This window comes from Drosophila obscura, unplaced genomic scaffold (genome assembly GCF_018151105.1).
Source record: "Drosophila obscura isolate BZ-5 IFL unplaced genomic scaffold, ASM1815110v1 contig_192, whole genome shotgun sequence".
NCBI lineage: Eukaryota > Metazoa > Arthropoda > Insecta > Diptera > Drosophilidae > Drosophila > Drosophila obscura.
Window position 1 is genome coordinate 5,786,624 of NW_024542781.1, and position 12,821 is coordinate 5,799,444.

General features: G+C 40.4%; 1 protein-coding gene across 6 annotated transcripts in view; it reads left to right on the top strand.

The window, feature by feature from the left end:
• Positions 1 to 12,821, top strand: part of LOC111075283 (protein unc-13 homolog 4B) — a 75,068-nt gene that overhangs the window by 16,062 nt on the left and 46,185 nt on the right. The window lies entirely within an intron of this gene.

A 12,821-nucleotide genomic window follows, 5' to 3' on the forward strand; every position in this document is an offset into this window, starting at 1 on the left:
ATTTTTTTAGCCAAAATTTGTAGTAAATTAAGGTTTTTGGCATTTTTCCAAAAATCTAAAATGTTTTCTGCAGAAACAGGAGTGGACAAGTATTGCTCTATTTCGACATCTATGGTGCTCTTTTCCAGTTTTCTCTTTTTAGCATAGTTTGAATCTAAAAATTCCGAAAATTCATGATCAATTTGGTTGGTTGTAGCCTGTTTGGGAGATTTTGAAACTAAAATCTCACCATTGATCTCGGAGAGCATTGTTTTTATAGTGGATAAAACGTTCTCCCTTTTCTCATCCGATAAAAAATTCATTTGTTTGAATGGAGGATTCAAAAATAGGCCCACTAGGTGAGCCATTGAGGGAACGAACCGCTTCAGCAAAGACTGCATAGTTTTAGCTTTTAACTCTTTCATTAACTCTGAGTCAATAACGTCGGTTAAGCAAATTTGCTGAAGCTTTTCGGACCACAATGGAAAAAGGTGCATAGTGGGTTCCTTATCAGAGCTTAATTTTTCAGAGCATTCTTTAAATTGTTTTAAAAAACATAATAGGGGATTAAGTAATCCGAAATTTAACTTAGCTATGCGGTGAAGCTCGTTTTTTTCTATCAAAAGCGATTTAATTTCATTTTGGACTTCATTAATGCTATCGAGCATAATGAACGTCGAATTCCAACGGGTTTTAATTTCTTGCTTTAAGGTTTTTGATAGCTTGTTATTAAGCTCGGAGTGCTTAAAATATTTAACAAGTTTTTTTGAACTGTCTATTAAATCAGAAATTTCAGGAAGTGGATTTTTTTCAATTACGTCTTCCATAACTAAATTTAAGTTATGGCAAGAACAGGACAATCTTTTATATTGTTTAAAAGCAGCTACAACGTTTGCACCGTTGTCTGTGACAAACACAGATGTTGTTAATTTGTGTGCTACATTAAATTCTTCAAGTATATGACTAACGTGACTCAAAATATTGACGCCAGTCTTTTTGTCTTCTAAAAACTGTCTTACCCCTAAAAGCGCAACTTTCAGTTGAAAGGTTTCATTTAAATAATGTCCGCTCAGGGAAATGAAACTCCTTTGAGTGTGTTCATCAGTCCACATATCTGTTGTGAATGCCAAGTCCTGATCTGCCATGTCTGTTATGATTCGCTCCTTTATTTTGTTATATTCTTCAATCATAACTCTGGTGCTAAGAACTTTTCTCGATGCGACCAGGTCTTGGTAGCTGTGGTTCCCAAATTCTGCACCTAAGCTAATGAGAGCCTGGGCATAATCACGGAAGCCTCTCCCTACGAATATACCGAGAAAAAAGGATATGAAGAGTCATATACACACAGACATATTAAACTTACCATCAGTCACACTGAATGGCTGTAAATCCTTAGCCACTACAGCAAGCTGCTTACGCGTCAGGTTTTCCATAACATGTTTTGGTATATTTTTTATCGTAAACGCCATGATTGTGGGTTGTTGTAAGAAAAGTGATGCTTGGCGCACACATTTGTGGCGGGTTAATGTCCCAGTTCCTTGTTTGTTTTGATATGCCAACACAGTTTTGCAGTCCACGCAACAAACAAAATCAACAATATCATTTTCGAACTTGATCAATTTAAATTTTTTTCCAAACGTCGCTTCTACCGTCTTCTTTGGTCAACAATTCCACAGTTTCATTTTTACTGTGCACAGCGTTTTGAATTTTTTCCCTCGACATTGTTGAAGATATGTTTGCTGGACGAAACGAAGAAGACAAGTGGTGTGACCGCGGAATTATCGATCAAACATACAGTCCGATCCTCAGAAATATACAAAAATATACCGTCCAATCCTTATAAATATACCGAAATATACCGTCAGACCCTCAGATATATTCGGAATATACCTTCTCTCCTTTTCAAAATATACCATAAATATACCTCTTCGGGCCTAGCGGGCTTTTAGCTAACGCACGAAGCCCGCACGACTTCGTGCCAAACTCTATTTGAGGCACGAAGCCCGCAGTTTTCATGACGAGGCCCGCGGGACACGAAGCCCGGCCCGGCCCGCGCCCACCTCTACTCGCTGGTATGCAAAATATTTTGCAGCTTGTTTTATGCAACAGGGGGAAAACATCTTAGTGCAAATTCTACCACGCTAAACAGTCAAAGTCGGGTGTGTAAATTACGTTAATGTTGCTATGTCCTATGCATAGAGTGCACGGAAAAAATTTGAGTTATTCGAATTTCTCTGTCTCTGCCATTTCTGTCATTTCGTTTTGTGCACTACTTCATTTTATCTCATACAACCGAATGTTGAAAAGTGTGAGGCACACACACACTCCCATTCGTATTAACTCAATTCATTGTGGGTGTGTCACTCACTCAACTCAATTCAATTCGATTGGATTCTATTGGAATTTTTATACCCGTACTCAAAAAAGAGTTAAGGGGTATATTAGATTTGTGGTAAAAGTGGATGTGTGTAACGCAGAGAAGGAAACGTTTCCGACTCCATAAAGTATATATATTCTTGATCAGCATCAATAGCCGAGTCGATATAGCCATGTCCGTTCCCCTGTCCGTCTGTCCGTCTTGATGAGCGCCTAGATCTCAGAGACTATAAGACCTAGAGAAGCCAAATTTGGTTTCCAGACTCATGTGATATCACACTGCTACAAGTGTATTTCAAAATTTCGTCCCGCCCCCTTCCGCCCCCACACAGAGCGAAAATCTGTGGCAGGCACAATTTTTAAGATACGATAAAACTAAAAACTCAGTATCGTAGAGAATATCCATATTTACCAGACTGCCGAATCTGAATCAGATCGGATCATAATTATAGCCAGAATGTAGAAATGAATTTTCAGATGCTTCCCCTGCTCCCTCCAGCAAACGACAACGCAACTCATTTTCCTTCTCGCTAGCACACTCTGCAGCGTTCAGTGCACGAGCAACCCCTAGCGGAGGAGATGTAGAATCTAAATGGTACATGTAGAATATACATGTTAGATGTATAATATAAATAGTATATGTAGATAACAGATGTAGCAAAAAAATGTAAAATGTTTTTTTTTTAATTCTAAATAATTATATGTTCAAAAATGTATATGTTGACTGAGTACGGGTATAAGTAGAGTCGCGTCCCCAGAAGCGACTCACACGTTCCTTCTCGTTTTTAATGGAGCTACGCAGATTTATTTATATATTTCATTTTTATTAATATTATTATTCTTTTAGCATTTATTATTTAAGTTATCTATTTTGTTTTATTATATATTGTAATTAATTTCTAATATTTTTTGTTTGTTTTTACGAGGGGTGCTATTTATGTTTCTGGTCTAAGTCACTTCTTGTCGTAATAGGACCAAATGGTCAGTTGCATAAAAAAGTTTGGAGTTTTATGAATTAAACATACATACAACTTTTTCATGTACGACCACGTTTGATATCGATTAACGATAAATCAAAAATTCATCTCAGGCAAAAATTTAAACTTATAGCCTTTTTACACTGGGCGCGTCTGCTATCGATATCGGAATAGACGCAATGAAGCAGACGTGCGTCTTGAATTTTGATTTGGGTGCTTGATGACAAGGAAAGTAAATGGTTCGTGCAAGGAATAATTCGATCTACAAAGCGGAAGGTACAAAGGAATGAAGTTTCTAGTAGATCTAATGGGAATCGTAAAGTTTATGCGGCTCAACAAGTCAGGGCTCACATCACACCAAGCATTTTTCTACGACTAACTAAGGTTGGAAGGTTTATTAACAGCAATCTACGAGGGTAAGATGGCGGTCTCACACCTGCATCCCAGTTAAGGCCAGTTAAGATTCTATACGGTCCTGGTGTACTTTGTACTGGGGGCACCATACACAAGAGCCGTACTCTAAAATCGGACGAACAAGCGAGATGTAGAGAGTCTTCGTTATATAGGTGTCGTCAAATTCCTTTGACCACCTCTTATTAAACCCAAGCACACCCATGGCCTTATTTACCATGGTAGAAATGTGTTCAGAAAACTTTAACTTGGTGGCTAGTTTAACACCAATATCATCAACAAAGGTAATTCTCTCAAGAGAACCACCGCAGAGGCTTTAAGGGGCCAAAAAGGGGCTAGAGCGATGAATTGTCATTACTTTGCATTTCGAGGCATTTAGGTGTAACATATTTGCACAACACAATGAATGAAAGTTATTGAGATCGGATTGCAAGCGAGAGTGAAATGAAATGTCTTTATTCTGGACACAGAGTTGTAACATATAACGTAGATATATGTTGACACAACGAGCTGATGTTAGTGTAGCGACCAGAGGAGCACGCGCTTGTTCCGGCTTCTATTGTCGTCGGCTGGGGGGGGGTTAAGAAAGACCACTGTGCTACCTGCTCGCATTGTACATATACAATTACATTAAAAATTCGCGTGCTGGTTTAACTCCAAACACAAGATCGACTAGACAGAAACAACATAAAGATAAGGAAACAAAGGAAAATTGACTACTTATCGCACAGATATTTATGGCACGGCATGATATTCTTGCGCCAGCTGAGGTGTGGTCGTAATGCTGCGTTGATGTCGATACGACAGCTGACTGCCCTCCCTACCATGATCATCCTAGCCGCAAGACCAAATTAGTGGCCGATGATCCCAAAAACAACCACTACTCTAACCTAGCTCCATACTACCGCGAGGCATGGCTCCCCACATCACGAACAACTAGAACATATTAAAATTCATTTCAACTTATTTATTATAAACAGATTTTCATTTTCCTAACGCAAAAACTCTAAAACGCTCGAAATTCAACAATATCCAAATTCAGAATCTACGCAGATAATGACCAAAGGTATGGCTATCAAAAAAAATGTTGGGTTGCAATAATATTAGGTAAAAATATAAAATATAAATATAAAAATAAAAATAAACGTTATAAATATTAGTAAAAATAATTATCTAAATAAAAAGCGATAAAATCAAAATATATAAAAGCTTCGCCAAAATTATTAAAATTGTTCGCATTGAAACCGCTCTCCAATCGAGACCGTCAAACTGCACTTTGTATGTTCACCTGTACTCTTTTTCTTACAATGCACATATAGTGACTTTCAAACTGTGAGGGGTACAATTACGGTTCCCTTTCATCTGGAACTTGGGTTCTCCCAAGCTGTCGATACGACAGCTGACTGCCCTCCCTACCATGATCATCCTAGCCGCAAGACCAAATTAGTGGCCGATAATCCCAAAAACAACCACTACTCTAACCTAGCTCCATACTACCGCGAGGCATGGCTCCCCACATCACGAACAACTAGAACATATTAAAATTCATTTCAACTTATTTATTATAAACAGATTTTCATTTTCCTAACGCAAAAACTCTAAAACGCTCGAAATTCAACAATATCCAAATTCAGAATCTACGCAGATAATGACCAAAGGTATGGCTATCACAAAAAAAATGTTGGGTTGCAATAATATTAGGTAAAAATATAAAATATAAATATAAAAATAAAAATAAACGTTATAAATATTAGTAAAAATAATTATCTAAATAAAAAGCGATAAAATCAAAATATATAAAAGCGTCGCCAAAATTATTAAAATTGTTCGCATTGAAACCGCTCTCCAATCGAGACCGTCAAACTGCACTTTGTATGTTGCCGTTCTACTTATACTGTACTCTTTTTCTTACAATGCACATATAGTGACTTTCAAACTGTGAGGGGTACAATTACGGTTCCCTTTCATCTGGAACTTGGGTTCTCCCACTCTTCTCTCTGATACCTTTATGCATGCATAACAAATGAAATAAGTAATGGTGTTTCGTACTCACTCTCATCCATCTCCAAAAGCGCTTTTATCGATGCGATGCGACGACTTGCTGTAATTGCTGTAACACCAAAAAAAAATCAAAGAAAAAAACACATCGGGCAAGAAGGGGGAGAGAAACCCAACGGCATATAGGCCTGCGTTATAAAATTTTTCTTCTTTTTTTCTTTTCGCCCTCTCAGTAGCGAACTTCTCTCTCTTCTCTATGCACTTTTTACTCCGGCTCTCATTATTAACATGGCGATTACTAATAAGTGGCCGGGAAGAGAGAGACACTTACGAAAATTAATCAAAAAGGGAACGACAACAAAAAAACTGTAAAACTGCATATTCTACCGGAAAAAAAAATATTTTTCTGACCTTTCCACTACACTTATGATCTTATATGCGGATCACTCGTATACAATTATGCACTATCACTATGAACTTATTGCTACGAAAAGACAATAGAGGCAAATTAAGAAACGAAAAAAAGGTATTTTCTTTTCCCGACGTGTTTCGGACCAACGTCCGCAGCTTCTCCGTCCCGTCGATGATCTCGGAGGTGCGACTTCCCACTAAATCGTCTCCAAATTGCAGAGAGCTCTTATCTTTGTTTAGTCGCGCATCTTAGAATGCGGCGAATTCCCACACAGCTGTCTGCCTGCCAGCAGCTTTGTTGCTGGTTTTAGTCGGCGAAACGATCTCTTTTAGTTAATAGGCGTCAGCTGCTAATTAGCCAGCGATGTACTGGCAATTCGAATTTAAAATTGCACTAAGTGCCAATTCTGTAATTGCACACAAAAAAAATGGTTGCCCAACAATTCTACAGGAATAAAATCTGGCCGACTTACCGCTTAGTTGCGATTGGCACTCTTGTTATTTACACTTGGTCTCTATTTGCTGCTCCACACTTTTATCCACTTTATAATTGCTTCGCTTTTTTTTTTTTATTTTAAATATGGTGCAGAAACACTGTTAGTTGACCTCGGCGCGGTTTAATATAGTCGCTATTTAATTGATTGGTACTAGAGTCGTAACCTCTTCGGGTGGGAGCCAGCATAGAAAAGAACATGACAGTAGCTGGGCTCACCTACCAGAACCTGATAACAGCGAAAGTGCTGCATCCGCCATTTCCAAATAATTAGCATAAATAGGTAGCTTCAACATACTCTCACTACCGATCGTTGCCACCTTGCACCGCCGATTATGACCACTAGGGGCGCTAGCATAAGCTAGCCTAGGGAAATTTAAATTTCGGCGGCTCCCAAATCGAAGTTTCAAGCGACACTACAATTTCCCCCCTACCAAAATCACACTTTGGGGGAACAACACCAAAAGTGGGATCCTCGCTTGAACCTGTTTATAGCAAGTTATTGTTTTAAGTCTTTTGCATGAAATTTTCCTATGACTTTACCCTGCAAATCTTCAACCTCGTAATAACAATTTCCCAGCTTCCGTCTTATCCGACTTTTTATAAAAGCTGGTGCCAGTTTCGCACTGAAGCCTTTGGCGAAGTTGCTTTGCTGAAAGTTCCGGCGATATATCTCCTGACCTACGCTAAATGACACCTCCCGACTACGTAAATTATACGTCCTTTCATTTCGAGAGTGTTGGGCGTGCATTGTGTCTTTGGCCTTGTGCCTAATGAGGTCAAACGAATCTTCTTTGCTCACTTGTACCGTACGATCTTCTAACATCTGTAACTTCCTTAAAAGCTTGTAGCTGGCTCCATCGACTACCATGTGCTGGCCAAAGACGAGGCGATATGGAGTGGTATTTATAGCGGAATGGACTGAGGAACGTAGAGCACAGCAAATGCTACTGAGCTGCTCATCCCAATTCTTTTGATCAGGGCGAACATAGGACTTTATTGCAGCTATAACTGATCTGTTCACTCGTTCTGATGCGTTGGCCTGCGGAGCGTATAAAGCAGTATAAGTGTGAACAATGTGATATTTCTTCAGTAGAGAGTTAAAAATCTCTGACCTGAACTGCACCCCATTGTCCGAAACGATTGTTTCAGGAACACCAAAGCAGTGAAACACATCTTCTTCCAGATATCGTGTGACTACATCCGCAGTAAATTTTTTTACTGGCTTTAGAAAAGGAAACTTAGACAAGTGGTCCAACACGATAAATATCCCTATATGACCAGAACGACTTCGGGGATAAGGTCCAAGGAAATCGACATAAAGTTTCTGGAAAACCCTATCAGACTGACCAGTGTTCCCTAGCGGAGGTCGCAGGGTGCGATTGGGATACTTTGTGATCTTACACACATGACACTTGTTTATGTAAGTTTTTACGTCGGACACCAAACTTGGCCAATAGTAAAACCGTCTAAGTTTTTCTAGAGTTTTATTTATACCACAGTGGGATGCTAGTGGGTCTTCATGAGCATCTTTTAAGGCTTCTTCGACTAATCCTCGGGGTATCCAAAGCTTCCAACACAAATCGTCAGCTATTTTTTCTTTGGCAGCGTGTTCGGCTCGTCGATAAATGTAACCGTCTACCACCTTCAGATCGGGAGTTTTGGTCGCGTTTTCTTCAATTTTGTCTTTGAGGGATACGTACTCAAGCGACTTAAACTGTTCGGACTGAAGATCTACAATACTGGCCATAACTAATGACGATAGGTCTTCTGTATTTGTACGTGAAAGAGCATCGGGAACTATGTTTTGACTTCCTTTCCGATGCTGAATCTTAAAATGGAAGCCTTGAAGTTTTAAGGACCATCTAGCTAACCGGGAACTGAGATCCGTTTGGGTCATTAGCCATTTTAACGACGCATGGTCTGTAATAATGCTAAACTCTTGTCCTTCGATATATGCCCTAAACTTCTTAACCGCTAAAACTGCCGCTAAACACTCTTTTTCGGTAACTGTGTAGTTTCTTTGGCATTTATTTAGTTTCCGGGACATAAAGGCTACAGGAACTTCCTCATTATTCTCCGTGTTTTGCATCAAAACGGCTCCTACGCCGGTGTTACTTGCATCACAATGTATGCTAAAGGGTATGTTAAAATTCGGGCTATGTAACACCGGAGCTGTACTCATATGTTCTTTTAACAACTCGAACGACTTTTGGGCTTCTTCGCTCCAACCAAAACTACGCTTCTGCTTTAAGGTATCAGTTAAAGGGGCCGCTAGTGCAGCGTAGTTCTGAATAAATTTATGATACCATCCAGTTAGGCCAAGGAAACGACGAACTTGCTTAATCGATCGAGGTACCGGGAAGTCGGTAATAGCTAGGATTTTCTCTGGATCGGTACTAATGGTGCCATTGCCAATTACGTGGCCTAAATACTTGACCTCTTTCCGGCAGAAATGACTTTTTTCCACATTTATGGTCAAATTGGCTATCTTTAATTGGTTAGCTACCATCCCCAATACTTCCATATGCCGCTCAAAGGTGTCAGACACGATCAAGAGGTCATCCAGGTAGATGAAAACTTCATTACGCAAGTTGGCTGGAATAATTTTATCCATGAGCCTTGACATGGTATGAGGTGAATTGGTTAACCCAAATGGCATCACTGTAAACTGGTAAAGGGGTCTACCAGGAACAGTAAAGGCTGTTTTGTCGCGCGATTTAATATCAAGAGGTATTTGCCAAAAGGCGTCTTTAAGATCTAAGCTCGTAATGAACTCGGCTTTGGGTAATCTTGCCAGAATACCATCAATAAGTGGCATGGGGTAAGCATCCTTTACTGTAAGGTCATTAACTTTTCTGCTATCAATACATAATCGAACTTTGCCAGGCTTGCGCACTAGCACGACTGGGGAGGACCAACTACTGTTCGATTCTTCGATGACGCCCAGACTCAGCATACGATCTAACTCGTCGTACATCGATTTTTCTATTGCGGGTGAAACGGGATAATGTCGCTGCTTAATTGGTTTGGCGTCCGCCACATCAATCGAATGCGATATCAAGGTAGTGCGTCCCAAACCTTTTATAGCGAACGAAGGAAACTGGCGCATAGTTTTTGCTAGGAATTGCTGTTGTTGTTCAGTTAATGACCTACTGAAAGGGTCGCTCAAAGACGAAGCAGAAAGCTGTTCAATTAAGAGGGAATTTGGAAGCAATTGATATGCCGTCCAGAAGTCTATACCTAGATACAAGTCTCCAGACAAGGAGGGGACTAGGAAGAAGGTAATCTTCCGGGATTCGCCTCGATAGTCTACCTCAGTAGTCAGGCGACCAATTATGTCCTGCGATTTACCATCTGCCGTTTTCACTGAGGCCGACAACCGCTTATAGGTTGTTGTCTCTATCACGTCTTTAGCAAACTGTCCGCCAATGCAGCACACCGAAGCTCCCGTGTCCAACAATCCAACAACTGTTTTACCTAGTAAGGTGACTTGAGCATACGGTCGTAAATCATGCAGTTTCCCAATTACCGTCTCTAATAGCATCTTGCGTTCAGACCTATTTTTACGATTAAAGGCGATTCTACGTAATCGGGAACGAGTTATCTTTTGGAAGGGAGTATAATGATCAATGAAAGGTTCTAAATCAGGGTGGTTTGACGTGGCCGGTATTAGTTTATGTAACATTTGTTGAGTACCATCTAATCGGTATTCGTCCCCTTCGAGACAAACTGTTTGCGTGCACTTCTCTGCGGTGCACGCGCTGCTGAGTTTTTTGTGGAATTTAAGCTGCAACGGCGACAGTTAGGCTTATACGTGTCAGCCTTTCCGCAGCCAAAACAGAAAACTCGCCGTTCTGCTAAACACTCCTGGTAACGGTGGCCCTTCGCCTCACAATTCCAACAAGAAGCCTCAATGGCAGCTAAATCCAACTCTTCATTATCCGAAATCTCCGATTCAGAAACGTAGTCTGTTTGCTGCCCTACCGCACTAATATTCCGATATTTTGGCTTCGGTATGGCCACGGAAGGTTTGTGTACCGTTTGCATAAAAATTTCTCGGGTTCGCACAAGATGTCGCAATTGAGCAATTGTGGTTGCCGGTTCATACAGAATTTCTTGCTGAACCTCAGTAAGCAGATTAGCCCGTAAAGTCTCTAATAAAGACATCTCTGACAATGGGTGTGTGAGCTTATCTGCCAAGGAGGCGATCACGCTGTAGAAATCGTCAAACGATTCATTGGAACGCTGTTTACGTTCTTCGATTTCAGTACGTATTATGCGATCAGTGCGAGAATCTTTAAATTGCCCTTTTAGAGCCAAACACAAGTCATACCAACGAATCTGAGATACACTTTTGTGGTATCTCCAGTACCATTCACTAGCCTTGCCCTCAAATAAGTTGCTAGAATGGCGAGCAACCAATTCAAAATTCCCATTCAGGGTTTGATGGGTCAAGGCTTCGACTCTATAAATGAAGTTATCTATAGACATCGAATCCTTCCCGTTAAATCGCAACTTCCAATTTGCCATTATCTGACTTATGCGGTCGGGACGCACCTCAAAAGCTAGTGGAGTCTGACTGGATCTTCGATCAGATTCCCCTGCTTGAACAGAAGCTGAATGAGACTGTGAATTGGACAACAATTGCTGAAGATTCTGCTGCTCAACGTGTGTCACTGTTGGCATCTGTTCGATTCCGATTGGAGATCCCTCTCTAGCTGAAGCAGTCGAACTGGCTTGTAAGCCTAGACTAATAGCTTGTGTTAATCTATCGGTTAACTGGGCCAATGCTGAGGTCATAGCTAGAGTTTGCTTTGCCATTTCAGCTGAGATCGTGCCAGCCAATACAGTTTGCAATACGTCCCTCGTAGCTCTGTTAGCCGAAGACGGGGTGGAAGCCTCTACATTCTCCTGATCATTTGCAGGGTCAGACATGGTTGCACCTTCGATTTGTTTGGCTTTCGATCTAGTAAGAAGTGACTGAGCGACTGAAGGTGCTCTATAATTCGAAGTTGATGCCCGTGCGGTGTTAAGATTTGATATGGACGTTGAGCTTCCTACTTCTATGGCCTGTTTGCACACTGGACAACGTTTTCTTTGACCATTGGCTGAATTAAAGCACTCTGGGTGGAAGGTGTGACCACAACTCGTCACCAATGCTAGATCTTTATTAACAATGTTTTTCGAACACAAATAGCAAAGCGTCTCAGTGTCTTTCAGATTAATGAACTTTTCTGGGCTCCGGTTACAAGGCATTTCTCTCGAATCGAGTAATTGAGTTTATTTATTATTAATAATGCTGAGATTAGTCGGTAATAAAACAAAAAAAATAAAACAAAAAAAATATTCATAAAAATGTATGGGGGCCATGCGATCGTTTTCATATGGCTGTAACGGTTTGTATCAGCTTATCTTGTATGTGCTAGTCAAAATAGAAGAGAATACGAGAGAAAACAAAACAAAAATAGTATAGAACGAAATTGAAGCGGTTAGTGGTAACAAAAAGGGTAGCTCACTTAACTCCTGCTAACAATATTCTATAGGAAACAACAGTGATAGCGGGAAAACATAGGTTGCCTTGGGAGTGAACTTATATTTGAAAGTATCACAATTCCAAAGTGCAACGGTAGGGTATGAGTGTCACATAGCAAGGTAAACGGGATGGCCGTAGCTCTTTCGCCACGTATAACCAATAAACAACGCCTCATCTGCTATGCGGACAATCACACAGGGATTCAAATGACTTTATAACTATAGATTTCGGAGTTATAGCCAATTTAAGCTATAACGCGTCCAGAAACTCTCTATAAAGCGCATGGGTCAACTGCTTCACTAAAGTCTAGGGCACTAAAGCAACTTGAAGCTTTAGGTACTTCCATAGAACTCGAGACAGTTAATAGGACAAAAAAAAAACGATCATGTGTTTGAAATTATGTTATCAGATGTAGTTGATAAATTGAAGACTATCTGTTGGGGCCAGCCAGAAGGCTGCTTCGGGCCCCACGTTGGGCGCCAAATATAATTATAATATATATAATTAAACTGTAACATATAACATAGATACATGTTGACACAACGAGCTGATGTTAGTGTAGCGACCAGCGGAGCACGCGCTTGTTCCGGCTTCTATTGTCGTCGGCTGGGGGGGGTTAAGAAAGACCACGGTGCTACCT